This window comes from Lolium rigidum, chromosome 3, assembly GCF_022539505.1.
Source record: "Lolium rigidum isolate FL_2022 chromosome 3, APGP_CSIRO_Lrig_0.1, whole genome shotgun sequence".
NCBI classification, from domain to species: Eukaryota; Viridiplantae; Streptophyta; class Magnoliopsida; order Poales; family Poaceae; genus Lolium; species Lolium rigidum.
This window is the reverse complement of record NC_061510.1, coordinates 17,014,892-17,034,420: the sequence shown is the minus strand read 5'-3', so window position 1 is coordinate 17,034,420 and position 19,529 is coordinate 17,014,892.

The window sequence follows — 19,529 nt, the reverse complement described above, 5'->3', positions numbered from 1 at the left end:
TTTGATATATTATACGCTTTTTTCAACGTCGTATGCAAAAGTTAATGTTGTTTTATCTTTTTCTAAACTCATTTTACAAAAAAATTGAAATACAAATTTGTTAATTTCCCCTAATAGTAGGTTACGTAACATACAGGAATCTCAAAAGATTTTTTTTCAATTTTCTATCATTTTCTTTTATTTTGTACAAAGCTAAAAAAAAAAAGCGATGAAGGCAAGTGATAGCTACAAGCATCTGAAAACCAGTTGTCCGTCTGCCCTTAAGGAGTTGATTGCTAGGCTCCTGTCAGTTGAAATGAAAGCGGCCAAGGAAATTATCATGGAGATTTAGTACTGTGCCTCATAATGACAAAATCTGAATTAATTATGTATGTATGCATGTTTCAGTTTAGTTCTTATGTATGCTTAGATGTGCTCTCAGGGAGAAACCTGCTATCTATACGCTCTAAGTTTGTTGGGTTGTGCAATGTGAATCAAACTCTAACTTCTCTAATTTCTAGGGCCTAAATGTAATTGGGCATCATGTTGTGTCCTTTGATTGAAAGCTAAATCCTATCTATTTATACAGTATATGTTTTATTTTTAAATTTTCTATCATTTTCTTTTATTTTGTACAAAGCTAAAAAAAACGATCCAGGGGGGTGGAGGTGCGTGGTAAGCCAAAATACCTGGAAAGCCTTTTGTCCCGGTTGGCACCCGGAGGCAACCTTCCGTCACCCCTTTAGTCCCGGTTGCTATCTTAAACCGTGATAAATGGGTTCCATATGCCTAGGCGAATTTGGGGGCCTTTAGTCCCGACCCGGAGCACGGCCAAGACAAAAGGGGTCTGACGAAAGACATGTTTTCTACTAGTGTATGATGCAACATCCTGGTTCATCGCTTGGTCGCGTCTTATTCGCAACACATGTCCCATATTCTCATATGGATATGTACAATGATAATACGATTGTCAACGAACAACAACAGCCAATAGCTGGCCTAACACGCCAAGGTGTCAGTATAGTATGATGCAGCGGTCAGACCCTACATTATAATACTCAAGTTGCTTTGCTAGTTTAAGCCATATTTTTTTGTGTATGCTAGTATATACAACGGGCAATACATGCATATCAGTGGCCAGCATTTGTTTAAGCATCCTAAACAAGTACTCGCTCTTATGAAAAGACACAGTGGACAACTTGTTAGAGTTGATTGAGTATAATTGAGACTTGGCATAGGATAGCAAGTCCTTGATAAACTTGCAAGCTCGATCTAGGGCCGACCTTGGGCTTGATCTGGGCCAGAACAGGTCGGCCCGTTCCATCTGTTCGCCAGAAGCCGGCCGGCGGTGAGGGGGCTGCAAGTAATGGTGGTTATCCTAAGGTTCTAACCCACGCTAAGATAAAGATCTGCTAGTTGCTAGTCCCTATTGATCTGGCTGGAGTGTCGTGTCTCGGAAGGCTCCGTCGGCGAACTCTATTGGGCAATTCATGCCTGGAGATTTCTGTATCGGTAGGATTCGATCGTGTGCACCCTTGTTTTTCTTTGGCCATTTGGTTTCAGAGGGAGCCCTGCGAAGCTCTGCTGGCTCTGACTATCATGGAACACGCTTTCTCGTTCCGCGGAGAAGTTAGCCGGTGGGGAATATCATTGAGGCCGGGATATGAGGACTAGCTATAGAGATTTCAGTGTGGCAATGAGAAATTGGCTTGGTGATTTGTATCCTGGAGTAGCTGCATCGTAAGTGGGGCTGTCAACACAGGGGAAGTTCAATGTCTTACCTCTCAGGGTGACAATTTAAGGTCTAGCCTTAATTGGCTGTGCCTAGCAATGGCCTTATTGAAAACAATATTTTGTGAGCTAGGAATTTCTCCAAGTGAAAACCTAAGATCTTTGATCAGGCGATAACACTTGTGCACTGTTTGGCGTCGCTTTTGGATGAGGTGGACTTCTGGTGCTCTCTTGGTGGTGTTAGTACTGCGATTCAAGAAATAGATCACTGTAGCAGGACTTTTCTTTTACTGTAATTCTTCTTTGTTTTCTTTTTGCTATGTACATCCGTAATAGCGCTAGAGAATTGCGTTGTTGTAGATGCTAGATTTAATTGGTATTTTTGCGATATTAATATATTCCCTTTATCGAAAAAAGACATGTCGTCTTAATCCGTCCTTTGTCGCGTGTTCATGATGCATGCCATGGAGTTCTAGAGTAAGCTACACCGGATGAAGGCTAGACACAGCCTTTCAGTATTGATATTGCTTACCACACGATCGACAGTGTAGCATACTGTATGCACTTATATAAATTCAAGTATTTATATGGGAAATTCTCTTTGGCTCATAGGAGTATATGAATCGGTTGTGTAAAAATATATTTTGAAGTGTTAAAAAAATTTAAAATAAAATTTTGCATGTACATCTAGACATTTTATGTTCGTACACAAGTTTTCAGATTTTTTTCCGTGTCTTCTATAAAACAAGATAAATTTTGATGCTACATGACATTTTTTTGTATTTTTGTACATGCACATAAAATATTGTTTTTTACGAAAATTTGTGTACGAACATAAAATATCACAATGTACACCATAAATTTTAGGTTAGAGTTTTTTAATATTTTTAAATTGTTTTTAATTATTTTACATAATGGGTGGTGCAAATGATTCTATGAGCCAAAACGTCTCCTCCGTATTTATATACCATATTTTGTGGAATGAAGGTAGTAGCTCTTATGAAAAGACAGTGGACACGTTGGAGTTGACTGAGTATAATAGAGACTTTGCAAGCAAGTCCTCGATCGATAAAAGACCCCTTATCTTAATCAGTGCTTTGTCGCGTGTGCATGATGCATGCCATGGATCGAGTTCTAGAGTCAACTTCACCAGATGAAGCCTAGACACAGCCTTCCCTAAAAAAAAAAAGCCTAGACACAGCCTTTCAGTAATGATATAGCTTACCTCATAATCGACAGTGAAGCATATTGTATGCACTTATATAAATTCAAGGTCAATATGTTGTTGTCCCCCCCCCCCCCCACACTGCATTTCATGCTTGCATGCTGGAAAAAATGTAAGTGAACTATGCAACATTAGGTGGGGGTGGAGAGGCGTCAAAATGTAGTATGGTAATGCTTGCATGACTAATTAAGCGTTACACATGGTAAAAGTCAATTACTCATGCAAGTGGAATGAATGATTGCATTTATATCGTACACAAATGGCGGTTCAGCTTACTCATACACCTGATATTTTTAATGGAATTTTGCGATATTCAAATGTTTACGGTAAAATAAATGTACTCGGACTTCATAAATGGTCATACTAGATTCTTAAGGAAATACCAATGAAAAATGAAAATCCCGCTTAAGATTAAAATGTTTATGTGCTACTTGAATAACAAAGTGGTTCTCACAAAAGATAATTTAGCCATACAAAAATGGAATGGATGTACGAAGTTTTGTTTCTTTGACTCATTGGAGACTGTGTACTACTTGTTTATCTCATGTACATTTACTCGCATAATTTGAGCGTATGATATATTTCACTTTTAAGATACTTCCTACATCTAACGTAAGATGGCGCGAGCTCGCGCGGAACGGCGATAACTCGGTGGGATGAATTCGGTCACCGCGCTCCAAATTTCGCCACCGTATATAGGGAAGGCTCTCTCACCGCCAAATCTAAATCCCCCATTTCGAGCTCATCCACCCTTCCGGATCTAGCGACAAGGCCGACTCTTTCTCACCCTCACAGTCGGCGAGGCTGGCGGCGATGACGTTGGCTGTGGCGGAGGCTATTGGCCGCGGCTTGTCGTCTTCTTCCTCTGCGTCGATGACTCCGGTTCTTGTAAGCTTCAGCAAATCCTAGCCTTAGATCGAGATATTTTGGGTACACGGGGGAATCTGATAGAATCCATTGTAGGTCATTCTTTCCTTGCGAGTCAAGGTTGGATCTGACTCTACCATGGGACGGTTGTCGAGGTAGCATCTGACTCTACCACGGGAACGGTTGTCGCTGTTGCATCTGACTCTTCCACGGGAACGGTTGTGTTGCCTGCTTATTCGCCAGGGCCTCCTGATTCACCTACCTCGGTGCTGTGTGTGGCTCCTCTGATTGTAAAGCCGCTCTTTCTGGTAGTTCATTGATGTGGTAATGCTAGTTTATTGATGTGCTAATTATAAGGATGTGAATGTTGTAGTGGTAGTTCATTGATGTGCTAGTTTATTGATGTGCTAATGCTTAAGGATGTGGATGTGGTAGTGGTAGTTCATTGATGTGCTAACACTTAGCTACATTCTTCTAGTTTTTTTTATGTAGGCGATCATACCTTTGGGATCCTTTGTTCTTTCTGCTTCACCTGTGAATGCTCATTGTTGTATGTTTGCAAACAGAAGTGCCATGGTTTGGCAACTTAAGATTTCAGAGTTTGTGCTGGACCGCTTGGTTGAGCTCGTCCGTAGCGGCATCTGTTTTAACCTGGGTTTTAAAGAGACCTAGATGAAGAAGTTAGCTTCTGATGTTCTTTCATTCGCTAGTATACGTGTGAGCACTCTTCAGATCTACAACCACATCAGAAAGTAGAGGACCAAGTGGAGCGTCATAAGCAAGATCAAATCCGATCACACTCTCGAGTGGAGCAAAGATGGTTGTTGCTTCTATGTTGCCGATGAAGGGAGGATGCATGCATACATTAAGGTAGTAAGCTTCATTGAGTTCCTTCGTAGATCTGAAAGTATGTCATTATCGTCCGCACTAACACTTGTTTGTTCTGGATTGCAGCGCTGCCCCAGGCATCGTGAGTACGTCGGGACCCCGATCAAGAACTGTGCTGAGATGAAGACGATCTTCACGCCCAGTTTGTCTCTAAGGCGCAGCTATTCCAAACTAACTTGCTGGTCAGGGAAATCAGCTCCATTGTAGACAACGAAGAAGAGTATGCCGATGCCGTCAGTTGCAGCCATCAGAGAGGAGGACCTGGCTTAGGACCTGGCTACACAAGCAGCTTTCTGCTTAGTGCTTCTGCTTTCTTCATCATGATCTGCTGATTTGGGAGGTGCTCTCGTATCCCTTCATTAGCTACGACTTGTTTGAACCTGATCCCCGGTCTGTAATGATGAACTTGTTCGAGGTGGTATATACTAACCCCTCGTGTGATGAACCTGTGATGCATGCTTTGCTCGTGATGCATCGCCCAGTAAGGTAAATACTTGCTATGTATTACCATCAACTTTTGATGAACTGAATGTAGCTGAATGTGTTGTTATTCAGTAACAGTAGTAGGTAATCTCATCACTCTAAGTGAAGGGGTTACCACAACACTCTTATGTCTGCAACCAAACAAGGTGTGCGTTGCACGACTAGGGTAGAAAGACGTCTGTGCAAGCACCCAAAGAATGGGGGCTGGCTTCCCTCTCCGGTGCAAAAAAAAATGGCAGACGAGCAACCAAACGACACACTTTTTATGGTCCATGACCCGTTTGCAACATGCATGCACTCCCTTCTCATTGCGCCAGTGAGCCCCAAATCGAGCCTAGGCTACCAAACGCGTGCTAGAAAGGCTTCAATTGAGTTGGATAGATCTAAGATTTAGTTAAATTTCATTCAATTTTTTATATATCCCAAGAATTTAACAATTATCAGCTATAAAATCTAAGGTTTGACACATCAAATGAACTGACTCTTTATAGCTGATACTCATAATAAAGAATCAACAGCTTGGTTAAAGTAAACCTGCAAAATGTTATGTTATGGTGTATGTATGCTATATTGGCGACTGGAAATCTTTCATGGACGTAACCGTCACAGAAAGTCCTGAAACTGATTGGGGCGAGACTGGTGTTGCCCGTTACGAGAAACTCAATGACACTCTCTCATACGCTCCCTGCTCCTACTAATTCCAATCGACGGGTATGTCCATTTGATGTATGTAAAATACATATATGAATTTTCTAGTTTGTTAACACATTTACATATATTTTCAACATATATAATTCCGTTTATTTTCATTTTCAGGGATTTACCAATGAGTCCCTTTATTTTAATTATAACTCTGCAGAAAAAATCTTGTTATGTATATTTTTAGTTTTGAGGGATCTTAAAAAGTTAATGGAGTTAGAACTTTGGGGATGTCAATATTTCATCAAGAAAAGCATCTGTAGCACTTGGGCCTTAGTAGATGGGCCAGGAAGGCCAAAAGAGACCATGCGGTGGGCCCAGTAAGGGGGCACCCTACATCTTTTCATCCTCGACCATCCGATTCGCTTGATTCTTTCACCCACGGACTTTGTCTGACATAAAAACTCCTATATAAAGGTGCCCCCAGGCTTCCTTGAAGAGAGCGCTGCAGAAATACCGAGACACCAAAATAGAGTCAAAACCAGCAAAGATTTGAGGGGGAAACTCCGCCGGAGCCGCCGCCATAGGGATTTACACCTTCTCCAACGTCTTCACCACTATGGGTAGGGAGTAGTCTAACTCTGTACTATGGGTTTGTGCCAGTAGTTTGATCTATTTTCTCTTGTTCTTCATAGATCTAGTACCATATGATCTTCCCAACATGATTATGGTCATATATGTAGTTCCTATGTGGTGGATATTTATTCTAATGATTTAAGATATGAGATTGAAACCTATTTTGTGTAAGATGTATTGATAGATGCATATCATGTACCCCGTTATTAAGTACTTGTTTTGTTCCAACTTGTATCCAAAAGCATGTGTGGGGAGAAGTGTGTATTAGATGGGGTAGCATGGTAGCAGTGATTGGATAGTGACAACAAATTCAAGGTCTACTATGGCATTTACTTTTATTTTTCTGCCTCACTAGGGATAAAGTGAATACATGTGCTATAATTATCTTGTGACAATTAGATAATCTTGTTTGTTCAAGGTAACATATTTGAGATTCAAACATCATGTCAGAATACTTAAGTCTATACTCTGTTGATTCTTAATTCAAGATTGCTTGGAGTTTTCCCTTTCTTCTTGAAGAGTATAAGACATATGTGTTGCATCATCTCTATGTTAGGACGTGATGCGCCCAAAAAATACATTTACCTTTAGAAAATCCAATCCAAAACCAAAAAGACCTTTACTTTATTGTTTTACTTTTATTGCCTAGTATAGATTACTTTAATTTTATTTACTCTTTACTTTTCATTTTACTTATACGAAACCTTGTGCTTGACAACCACACGGTGGAGTTGGGGACACAAGGCAATTTATTTTGTTTTGTAGGTTGCTTGACGAGGAGAAGGGGGGTAATTCTTCGCCAATTCCCCGAGAGTTTGATATAACCCTCGAGTCACCCTTGTGGGGAAAAGATTATTGCTACAACACTTTGCACTTGGAGTCCCAATAGGTTAGTACACACTGAGTTATTGCCATCACCACATCATCCACGGTTCCGGCAGAACGTTAACCGCTTTCGGTCTACGAGCGCACGTGACCGAAACCTTCACCGTTACTGCATTTTTTCAAGATAGATTTGGGCAATGGGGATGTGTTAGTTAGAATTTTTTGCTTTCTGCTACGGAACCCTACAGAAAAGATACTCTGAGGAACGGGGTTCCCTCATGATGTATGGGGGACCTACATGTAACCCACTAGGAAAATCCGTAAGGCAACGGAGAGTACAATCTTCGCCATTAGTCCAACATTGCCCAAATACCTATCACTTTTGACCAGCAATATCATCCCGATCAAGTCCTGAATCTAGGAAGCAGCGCGTTGGTACTGGTGCCACTGATCTGGAATCCATCTCACACGGATGCTCATGGACGGTGGGGTTGGGCTGAACCTATTATACGTGACGTCCTTGGATCACGTGGGCATCTCCGCTCCAAGATATGCATCGATAGCGACACCCCATTCTATGGGATCATCCCGGGGCTCAAGTACTCCCCATGGGTAAGATCACCCTATCGGTCACTGATACGTCTCCGACCTATCGATAATTTCTTATGTTCCATGCCACATTATTGATGATATCTACATGTTTTATGCATACTTTATGTCATATTTATGGGGTTTCCGGAACTAACCTATTGACGAGATGCCGAAGGGCCGCTTGTCATGTTCGCTGTTTTTGGTTTCAGAAATCCTAGTAAGGAAATATTCTTGGAATTGGACGAAATCAACGCCCAGAGTCTTAGAATTGCATGAAGCTTCCAGAACACCCGAGAGCCGCCAGAGGGGGCCACAGGCCCACCACACACCAGGCTGGCGCAGCCAAGGGGGGGCCCGCGCCCCCCTATTGTGTCACCGCCTCGTCAGCCCTCCGACTCCGCCTCTTCGCCTATTTAAAGGTCCCTGACCTAAAACCTCGAGACGGAAAAGCCACGGTACGAGAAACCTTCCAGAGCCGCCGCCATCGCGAAGCCAAGATCCGGGGGACAGGAGTCTCCGTTCCCGCACGCCGCCGGACGGGGAAGTGCCCCCGAAGGCTTCTCCATCAACACCACCGCCATCTTCATCAACGCCGCTGTCTCCCATGAGGAGGGAGTAGTTCTCCATCGAGGTTCGGGGCTGTACCGGTAGCTATGTGGTTAATCTCTCTCCTATGTGCTTCAATACAATAATCTCATGAGCTGCCTTACATGATTGAGATTCATACGATGATGCTTGTAATCTAGATGTCATTATGCTAGTCAAGTGGGTTTTACTTATGTGATCTCCGGAGACTCCTTGTCCCACGTGTGTAAAGGTGACAGTATGTGCACCGTGCGGGTCTCTTAGGCTATATTTCACAGAATACTTATTCACTGTTATGAATGGCATAGTGAAGTGCTTATTTATATCTTTTTATGATTGCAATGTGTTTTGTATCACAATTTATCTCGTGTGCTACTCTAGTGATGTTATTAAAGTAGTTTATTCCTCCCGCACGGTGTAATGGTGACAATGGTGTGCATCGTGTAGTACTTGGCGTAGGCTATGATTGTGATCTCTTGTAGATTATGAAGTTAACTATTGCTATGATAGTATTGATGTGATCTATTCCTCCTTTCGTAGTGTGAAGGTGACAGCAGTGCATGCTATGTTAGTACTTGGTTTGGTTATGTTGATCCGTTATGCACTCTAAGGTTAATTAAATATGAACATTGAATATCGTGGAGCTTGTTAACTCCGCATTGAGGGTTCGTGTAATCCTACTACAGCTTAGTGGTGTTCATCATCCAACAAGAGGGTGTAGAGTCTAGCATCTATCTATTTATTCTGTTATGTGATCAATGTTGAGAGTGTCCACTAGTGAAAGTATGATCCCTAGGCCTTGTTCCTAAATATCGCTATCGCTCGCTTGTTTACCGTTTTACCGCATCTTTACTTCCTGCAATATTACTACCATCAACTGCATGCCAGCAAGCACTTTTCTGGCGCCGTTACTACTGCTCATATTCATTCATACCACTTGTATCTCACTATCTCTTCGCCGAACTAGTGCACCTATTAGGTGTGTTGGGGACACAAGAGACTTCTTGCTTTGTGGTTGCAGGGTTGCACGAGAGGGATACCTTTGACCTCTTCCTCCCTGAGTTCGATAAACCTTGGGTGATCCACTTAAGGGAAACTTGCTGCTGTTCTACAAACCTCTGTGATATGTCTCCGACGTATCGATAATTTCTTATGTTCCATGCCACATTATTGATGATATCTACATGTTTTATGCATACTTTATGTCATATTTATGCATTTTCCGGCACTAACCTATTAACGAGATGCCGAAGAGCCAGCTTGTCGTTTTCTCGCTGTTTTTGGTTTCAGAAATCCTAGTAAGGAAATATTCTCGGAATTGGACGAAATCAACGCCCAGGGGCCTATTTTTGCACGAAGCTTCCAGAAGACCGAGGGGGAAAGGAAGTGGGGCCACGAGGCGCCGCCACAACAGGGCGGCGCGGCCCAGGTGCTGGCCGCGCGGCCCTGGCGTGTGGGGCTCTCATGTGGCCCCCCGCGTTGCCCTTTCGCCTACAAATAGCCTTCGTCGTGAAACCCCCAGTACCGAGAGCCACGATATGGAAAACCTTCCAGAGACGCCGCCGCCGCCAATCCCATCTCGGGGGATTCAGGAGATCGCCTCCGGCACCCTGCCGGAGAAGGGAATCATCTCCCGAGGACTCTTCACCGCCATGGTCGCTCCGGAGTGATGAGTGAGTAGTTCACCCCTGGACTATGGGTCCATAGCAGTAGCTAGATGGTCGTCTTCTCCTTATGTGCTTCATTGTCGGATCTTGTGAGCTGCCTAACATGATCAAGATCATCTATCCGTAATGCTATATGTTGTGTTTGTCGGGATCCGATGGATAGAGAATACTATGTTATGTTGATTATCAATCTATTACCTATGTGTTGTTTATGATCTTGCATGCTCTCCGTTATTAGTAGAGGCTCGGCCAAGTTTTTGCTCTTAACTCCAAGAGGGAGTATTTATGCTCGATAGTGGGTTCATGCCTCCATTAAATCTGGGACAGTGACAGAAAGTTCTAAGGTTGTGGATGTGCTATTGCCACTAGGGATAAAACATTGATGCTATGTCCGAGGATGTATTTATTGATTACATTACGCACCATACTTAATGCAATTGCCTGTTGTTTACAACTTAATACTGGAAGGGGTTCGGATGATAACCTGAAGGTGGACTTTTTAGGCATAGATGCATGCTGGATAGCGGTCTATGTACTTTGTCGTAATGCCCAATTAAATCTCACAATATTCATCATATCATGTATGTGCATGGTCATGCCCTCTCTATTTGTCAATTGCTCGACTGTAATTTGTTCACCCAACATGCTATTTATCTTATGGGAGAGACACCTCTAGTGAACTGTGGACCCCGGTCCATTCTTTTACATCGAATACAATCTACTGCAATATTTGTTTTACTGTTTTCTGCAAACAATCATCATCCACACTATACATCTAATCCTTTGTTACAGCAAGCCGGTGAGACTGACAACCTCACTGTTTCGTTGGGGCAAAGTACTTTGGTTGTGTTGTGCGAGTTCCACGTTGGCGCCGGAATCCCTGGTGTTGCGCCGCACTACATCCCGCTGCCATCAACCTTCAACGTGCTTCTTGGCTCCTCCTGGTTCGATAAACCTTGGTTTCTTTCTGAGGGAAAACTTGCTGCTGTGCGCATCATACCTTCCTCTTGGGGTTCCCAACGAACGTGTGAGTTACACGCCATCACTCTGCTCTTGGAGGCCCAACACTGTCTACAAGAATAGAAGCACCCGTAGACATCAAACACTTTTCTGGCGCCGTTGCCGGGGAGGAAAGGTAAACGGCACTCACACACCGGCAATCCCGGCAACTAGGCACTTTTCTGGCACCGTTGCCGGGGAGGAAAGGTAAAAGGCACTCATACTCTGGTCCCAGGTAAAGTACTTTTCTGGCGCCGTTGTGTGTGTGCTCGAAGCTATTTCCTTTAGATCCCGCAATTGCATCTTTTTGTTTCTTGTTTACACTAGTTAGGCATAATGGAAAACAACAAAAATATGAGAGATCTTTATGAACTTTATCTTGAATTAGGACATGATGTGTTTGAAGATAGAATTAAAAAACCCATGGAACTTTATATGCATACTAATGGGAATGTTATTAATATGAATGCTTTGAACACCATTGTTGCTAATGCTATGGAAAATTCTAAGCTTGGGGAGGTCGGTTTTGATGAAAATGATCTCTTTAGCCCTCCGGGTATTGAGGAGAAAGTTTATGTTGATTATGATATGCCTCCCATATATGATGATTATAATGATAGTGGTCTTTTGGTGCCGCCTACTATGGAGGATAAATTTAATTATGATTACAATATGCCTCCTATATTTGATGATAGCTACTTTGTTGAATTTGCTCCCACTACAACTAATAAAATTGATTATGCCTATGTGGAGAGTAATAATTTTATGCATGAGACAGACTCATGATAAGAATGTTTCATTTGATAGTTATATTGTTGAGTTTGCTCATGATGCTACTGGATATTATTATGAGAGAGGAAAATATGGTTGTAGAAATTTTCATGTTACTAAAACACCTCTCTTTTTGCTGAAAATCTTGAAGCTGCACTTGTTTTATCTTTCTATGCTTGTTGCATTATGCTTCATGAACTTGTTTATTTACAAGATTCCTTTTCATAGGAAGCATGTTAGGCTTAAATTTGTTTTGAATTTGCTTCTTGATGCTCTCTTTTGCTTCAACTACTATTTCTTGCGAGTGCATCATTAAAACTGCTGAGCCCATCTTAATGGCTATAAAGAAAGAACTTCTTAGGAGATAACCCATGTATTTATTTTATTACAGCAATTTTGTTTTATATTTGAGTCTTGGAAGTTGTTTACTACTGTAGCAACCTCTCCTTATCTTTATTTTATTGCATTGTTGTGCCAAGTAAAGTCTTTGATAGTAATGTTGATACTAGATTTGGATTACTGCACATAAACAGATTTCTGTCTGTTACAAATTTCGATATGCCTCTCTGTAGGTAACTCAGAAAAATCTGCCAATTTACGTGCGTGATCCTCAGATATGTACGCAACTTTCATTAAATTTGAGTATTTTCATCTGAGCAAGTCTGGTGCCTCTTTAAAATTCATCTTTACGGACTGTTCTGTTTTGACAGATTCTGCCTTTTATTTCGCATTGCCTCTTTCACTGTGTTGGATGAATTTCTTTGTTCCATTACCTTCCAGTAGCTTTGGGCCATGTCCAGAAGTGTTAAGAATGATTGTGTCACCTCTGAACATGTGAATTTTTATTATGCACTAACCCTCTAATGAGTTTGTTTCGAGTTTGGTGTGGAGGAAGTTTTCAAGGGTCAAGAGAGGAGGATGATATACTACGATCAAGGAGAGTGAAAGCTCTAAGCTTGGGGATGCCCCGGTGGTTCATCCCTGCATATTTCAAGAAGACTCAAGCATCTAAGCTTGGGGATGCCCAATGCATCCCCTTCTTCATCGACAAATTTATCAGGTTCCTCCCTTGAAACTATATTTTTATTCGGTCACATCTTATGTACTTTACTTGGAGCGTCTGTTTGTTTTTGTTTTTGTTTTTGTTTGAATAAATGCTTGTGTGGGAGAGAGACACGCTCCGTTGGTTCGTATGAACACATGTGTTCTTAGCTTTTAATGTTCATGGCGAAGGTTGAAACTGCTTCGTTCATTGTTATATGGTTGGAAACGGAAAATGCTACATGTAGTAATTGGTAAAATGTCTTGAATAATGTGATACTTGGCAATTGTTGTGCTCATGTTTAAGCTCTTGCATCATATACTTTGCACCTATTAATGAAGAAATACATAGAGCTTGCTAAAATTTGGTTTGCATAATTGGTCTCTCTAAGGTCTAGATAATTTCTAGTAAAGAGTTTGAACAACAAGGGAGACGGTGTAGAGTCTTATAATGTTTACAATATGTCTTTTATGTGAGTTTTGCTCCACCGGTTCATCCTTGTGTTTGTTTCAAATAGCCTTGCTAGCCTAAGCCTTGTATCGAGAGGGAATATTTCTCATGCATCCAAAATCCTTGAGCCAAGTACTATGCCATTTGTGTCCACCATACCTACCTACTACATGGTATTTCTCCGCCAATCCAAAGTAAATTGCTTGAGTGCTACCTTTAAACAATTCAAAATTTATCACCTCTGATTTGTGTCAATGTTTTATAGCTCATGAGGAAGTATGTGGTGTTTATCTTTCATTCTTGTTGGGCAACTTTCACCAATGGACTAGTGGCTTCATCCGCTTATCCAATAATTTTGCAAAAAGAGCTGGCGCGGGGTTCCCAGCCCCCAATTAATCAACCTTCATTAATAATTCTCTTCACATGTTTTGCTCTGATTCATCAGTAAGCAACTTAATTTTGCAAATAGACACTCCTTCATGGTATGTGAATGTTGGAAGGCACCCGAGGATTCAGTTAGCCATGGCTTGTGTAAGCAAAAGGTTGGGAGGAGTGTCATCCATAAATAAAACTAAAATACATGTGTAAACAAAAGAGAAGAGGGATGATCTACCTTGCTAGTAGAGATAACGTCCTTCATGGGAGCCGCTCTTTGAAGGTTTGTCCGGCAAGGGGGTTAGAGTGCCCACTACCATTCGTTGACAACAACAAACACCTCTCAAAATTTTACTTTTATGCTCTCTTTATGTTTTCAAAACCAAAGCTCTAGCACAAATATAGCAATCAATGCTTCCCTCTCGCGAAGGGCCTTTCTTTTACTTTTATGTTGAGTCAGCTTCACCTATCTCTCTCCACCTCAAGAAGCAAACACTTGTGTGAACTCGTGCATTGATTCCTACATACTTGCATATTGCACTTGTTATATTACTTTACATTGACAATATCCATGAGATATACATGTTATAAGTTGAAAGCAACCGCTGAAACTTAATCTTCCTTTGTGTTGCTTCAATACCTTTACTATGAATTTATTGCTTTATGAGTTAACTCTTATGCAAGACTTATTGATGCTTGTCTTGAAAGTACTATTCATGAAAAGTTTTTGCTTTATAATTCAGTTGTTTACTCATGTCATTACCATTGTTTTGATCGCTGCATTCATTACATATGCTTACAATAGTATGATCAAGGTTATGATGGCATGTCACTCCAGAAATTATCTTTGTTATCGTTTACTTTAATTTTATTTACTCTTTACTTTTCATTTTACTTATACGAAACCTTGTGCTTGACAACCACACGGGGAGTTGGGGACACAAGGCAATTTATTTTGTTTTGTAGGTTGCTTGACGAGGAGAAGGGGGGTAATTCTTCGCCAATTCCCCGAGAGTTTGATATAACCCTCGAGTCACCCTTGTGGGGAAAAGATTATTGCTACAACACTTTGCACTTGGAGTCCCAACAGGTTAGTACACACTAAGTTATTGCCATCACCACATCATCCACGGTTCCGGCAGAACGTTAACCGCTTTCGGTCTACGAGCGCACGTGACCGAAACCTTCACCGTTACTGCATTTTTTCAAGATAGATTTGGGCAATGGGGATGTGTTAGTTAGAATTTTTTGCTTTCTGCTACGGAACCCTACAGAAAAGATACTCTGAGGAACGGGGTTCCCTCATGATGTATGGGGGACCTACAGGTACCCCACTAGGAAAATCCGTAAGGCAACGAAGAGTACAATCTTCGCCATTAGTCCAACATTGCCCAAATACCTATCACTTTTGACCAGCAATATCATCCCGATCAAGTCCAGAATCTAGGAAGCAGCGCGTTGGTACTGGTGCCACTGATCTGGAATCCATCTCACACGGATGCTCATGGACGGTGGGGTTGGGCTGAACCTATTATACGTGACGTCCTTGGATCACGTGGGCATCCCCGCTCCAAGATATGCATCGATAGCGACACCCCATTCTATGGGATCATCCCAGGGCTCAAGTACTCCCCATGGGTAAGATCACCCTATCGGTCACTGATACGTCTCCGACGTATCGATAATTTATTATGTTCCATGCCACATTATTGATGATATCTACATGTTTTATGCATACTTTATGTCATATTTATGCGTTTTCCGGAACTAACCTATTGACGAGATGCCGAATGGCCGCTGTCTGTTTTCTGCTGTTTTTGGTTTCAGAAATCCTAGTAAGGAAATATTCTCGGAATTGGACGAAATCAACGCCAAGAGTCTTAGGATTGCATGAAGCTTCCAGAACACCCGAGAGCCGCCAGAGGGGGCCACAGGCCCACCACACACCAGGCTGGCGCGGCCAAGGGGGGGCCCGTGCCCTCTATTGTGTCACCGCCTCGTCAGCCCTCCGACTCCGCCTCTTTGCCTATTTAAAGGTCCCTGACCTAAAACCTCGAGACGGAAAAGCCACGGTATGAGAAACCTTCCAGAGTCGCCGCCATCGCGAAGCCAAGATCTGGGGGACAGGAGTCTCTGTTCCGGCACGCCGCCGGGACGGGGAAGTGCCCCCGGAAGGCTTCTCCATCAACACCACCGCCATCTTCATCAACGCTGCTGTCTCCCATGAGGAGGGAGTAGTTCTCCATCGAGGTTCGGGGCTGTACCGGTAGCTATGTGGTTAATCTCTCTCCTATGTGCTTCAATACAATAATCTCATGAGCTGCCTTACATGATTGAGATTCATATGATGATGCTTGTAATCTAGATGTCATTATGCTAGTCAAGTGGGTTTTACTTATGTGATCTCCGGAGACTCCTTGTCCCACGTGTGTAAAGGTGACGAGTGTGTGCACCGTGTGGGTCTCTTAGGCTATATTTCACAGAATACTTATTCACCGTTATGAATGGCATAGTGAAGTGCTTATTTATATCTCTTTATGATTGCAATGTGTTTTGTATCACAATGTATCCGTGTGCTACTCTAGTGATGTTATTAAAGTAGTTTATTCCTCCTGCACGGTGTAATGGTGACAGTGTGTGCATCGTGTAGTACTTGGCGTAGGCTATGATTGTGATCTCTAGTAGATTATGAAGTTAACTATTGCTATGATAGTATTGATGTGATCTATTCCTCCTTTCGTAGTGTGAAGGTGACAGTGTGCATGCTATGTTAGTACTTGGTTTGGTTATGTTGATCTGTTATGCACTCTAAGGTTATTTAAATATGAACATTGAATATTGTGGAGCTTGTTAACTCTGGCATTGAGGGTTCGTGTAATCCTACACAGTTAGTGGTGTTCATCATCCAACAAGAGGGTGTAGAGTCTAGCATCTATCTATTTATTCTGTTATGTAATCAATGTTGAGAGTGTCCACTAGTGAAAGTATGATCCCTAGGCCTTGTTCCTAAATATTGCTATCGCTGCTTGTTTACTGTTTTACTGCATCTTTACTTCCTGCAATATTACTACCATCAACTGCACGCCAGCAAGCACTTTTCCGGCGCCGTTAATACTGCTCATATTCATTCATACCACTTGTATCTCACTATCTCTTCGCCGAACTAGTGCACCTATTAGGTGTGTTGGGGACACAAGAGACTTCTTGCTTTGTGGTTGCAGGGTTGCATGAGAGGGATACCTTTGACCTCTTCCTCCCTAAGTTCGATAAACCTTGGGTGATCCACTTAAGGGAAACTTGCTGCTGTTCTACAAACCTCTGCTCTTGGAGGCCCAACACTGTCTACAAGAATAGAAGCACCCGTAGACATCAGTCACCTTTGGAATCCGAAGCAACTTCCAGACAGAGAGGCTCACCTTCAAAGTGGTAAGTTTCGAGGGAACCCACCTTCGAAGTGGCCACCTTTGAAATGACTATTTTAGGGCTACCGACAATCGTCCAATTCATGGAGGTACCTAACCATACATACCTCGAGCCGAAGATCATAGGTATTGGGGGCATCATCACAATCAAGGGGAGCATCAAGACGGGCTACCTGGCGAACGAGAACATATCGATCTCGTGGATGCGCTTTGCACCTCCGTCGAGCTTGCTTCCACCATGCGGAGGGTGGTAGAGGGCCTCCTCTCACAAGATCTCCTTCCACAAGCTAAGAATCCTACTCTCCACCCGGCCTTCAAGCCATCAAGTGAAAAGGAGATAACACTGGACACTAGCATACTAGAGCATACCATCCTGATAGGTGTCGGCCTTACCAACAAATAGGAAAACGCGCTTATCGAGTTCCTCTGCGCCAACAGAGACATCTTCGCATGGAAGCCATCCGACATGCCGAGCATGCCCCAAGAACTCACTGGGAACTCACTTAACGTATACCTCGATGCGACGACGCGGATTCGACAGGGTTTGCGACAATTCGCCGAGGATATGATGAAGGTGATCGCAGAAGAAATCGCCAAGCTCTTAGAGGCAGGATTCATCCGAGAGGTACGCTACACCTTATGGACGACAAACCCAGTACTCGGCCCCAAGCATATTACCATGAAGCTCAGGATGTGCATCAACTTCACCGGGCTCAACTGCTTCTACCTCAAGGATCCGTATCCACTACCAGGAATCGGTCAAGTCGGATAGGACGGTGGCGTGCTACACTAATCCGGATAGGGCACCGTAGCCATGGAACTATCCTGCTCGTTTTCCGATGGAGAATAGGGAGCAAAGAGATGGAGAAGAAGGGGATTACGTGGTTCTATCTATTGTACTGCTGCTGTACCACACACAAGGGAACATGGATAGAAGAGGCAGATAATAGATGTGTGGAGGTTTCTACAAACTGCATGGTGGTGGAACTTGACCCCCGTTCGGAATTATAAGTTCAGCTCGTATATCTAGATCTTTATGTTGATCAACATTACATGAATTGTATAAAATAAAAATTATATCATTACAAAGTAGAATATCTAAACTTTCTTTGATATATATTTTGAAATATATAGTACGTGATATTACGTTGGCTGAATTTATAATCTAAGGATACACGTTTAGTCTTATAATTCCAAACGGAGCGAGTGAACTTGTTAGCCGCAACAGCTCAGCAACCCCCAATGAACATGTTGTTGGTAGTGTTATTGACCGCTTTGCTCGTCGTATCCTATGCCGATAACCTCACCGAAAAGAAATGAAATGTGCCGATGCTCCCAGTAGTACTATTAAACATTCCGTCATTGTTCCAGGATCCTATTGGAAGCTTGCTCTTAGTGTATTATTTCTTACTATTTACGGCTGGCTAGCCAAGCATATATGCATGTTCCGATATTAGCCTGCTCCTGTTTATTTCCCACTTGAGCCCTTGCAAAAAGTCTAACATAGGTTGTTGAGTCCAGTTAGCTAGTTACCCTACAGCGGTTCGAAGTCTTCGGTTTGGGCTTCTCATGGAATGATGCCGATATGGACATCACACAAAAAAATAGACTGAGACTTGAGAAAAGTATTAACCAAACAACAAAGTAAGATAGAACATCCATGGAGTGGTATTGACTCTATGGAATGACGTTGCCTCTACGTCAGACATCCAAGGTTTGATCACGTCTGTGATCTTAAGACTTACAGGTTGCTATACACTTGTTAGGAGAACTGAATTCTGGAGCATCTCCTAGGATCAACCAATTTAGGTGATTGGTGGAGCAGAACATAAGCGAATATAAATACGTGTTTCATAATTAGGACAGGTCTTAGCTTCCGTATGTCGTTAGGAGCCCTGTTTCCTGTCTCTAGTATTTTGGTCCATTGTTGTTTTCTTTGGTCGACTTGTGGGTCGTGTGGCTGTATCAACTTAGTACTCTGGCCTTTCTTTCTGGCTTTTTCTTCCTTCTAATATGATTAGATGCAGTCCTCCTGCATGGTTCGAAAAAAAAATGAATATAAACAGTTTGAGCTGCAAATACAGAGATACAGGTTGGCTCTTCATTACAAGAAAAGATCCTTATTATTTTCGTTTTAATAAAAATACAAATACCCAGGTTGGTGCCAACCATATTCCAAACTGACAGTCATCGGCAGTACAACATTCTAGCGATTGTATATACTCGCTCCGTCCGTAAACACATGTTATAAATTTGTCCAAATTCGATTGTATCTATACACTAAATACTGTCTAGGTATACCTAAATTTAGACAAACTAGCTTGTGACATATTTTTATGAACAGAGGCGGTATT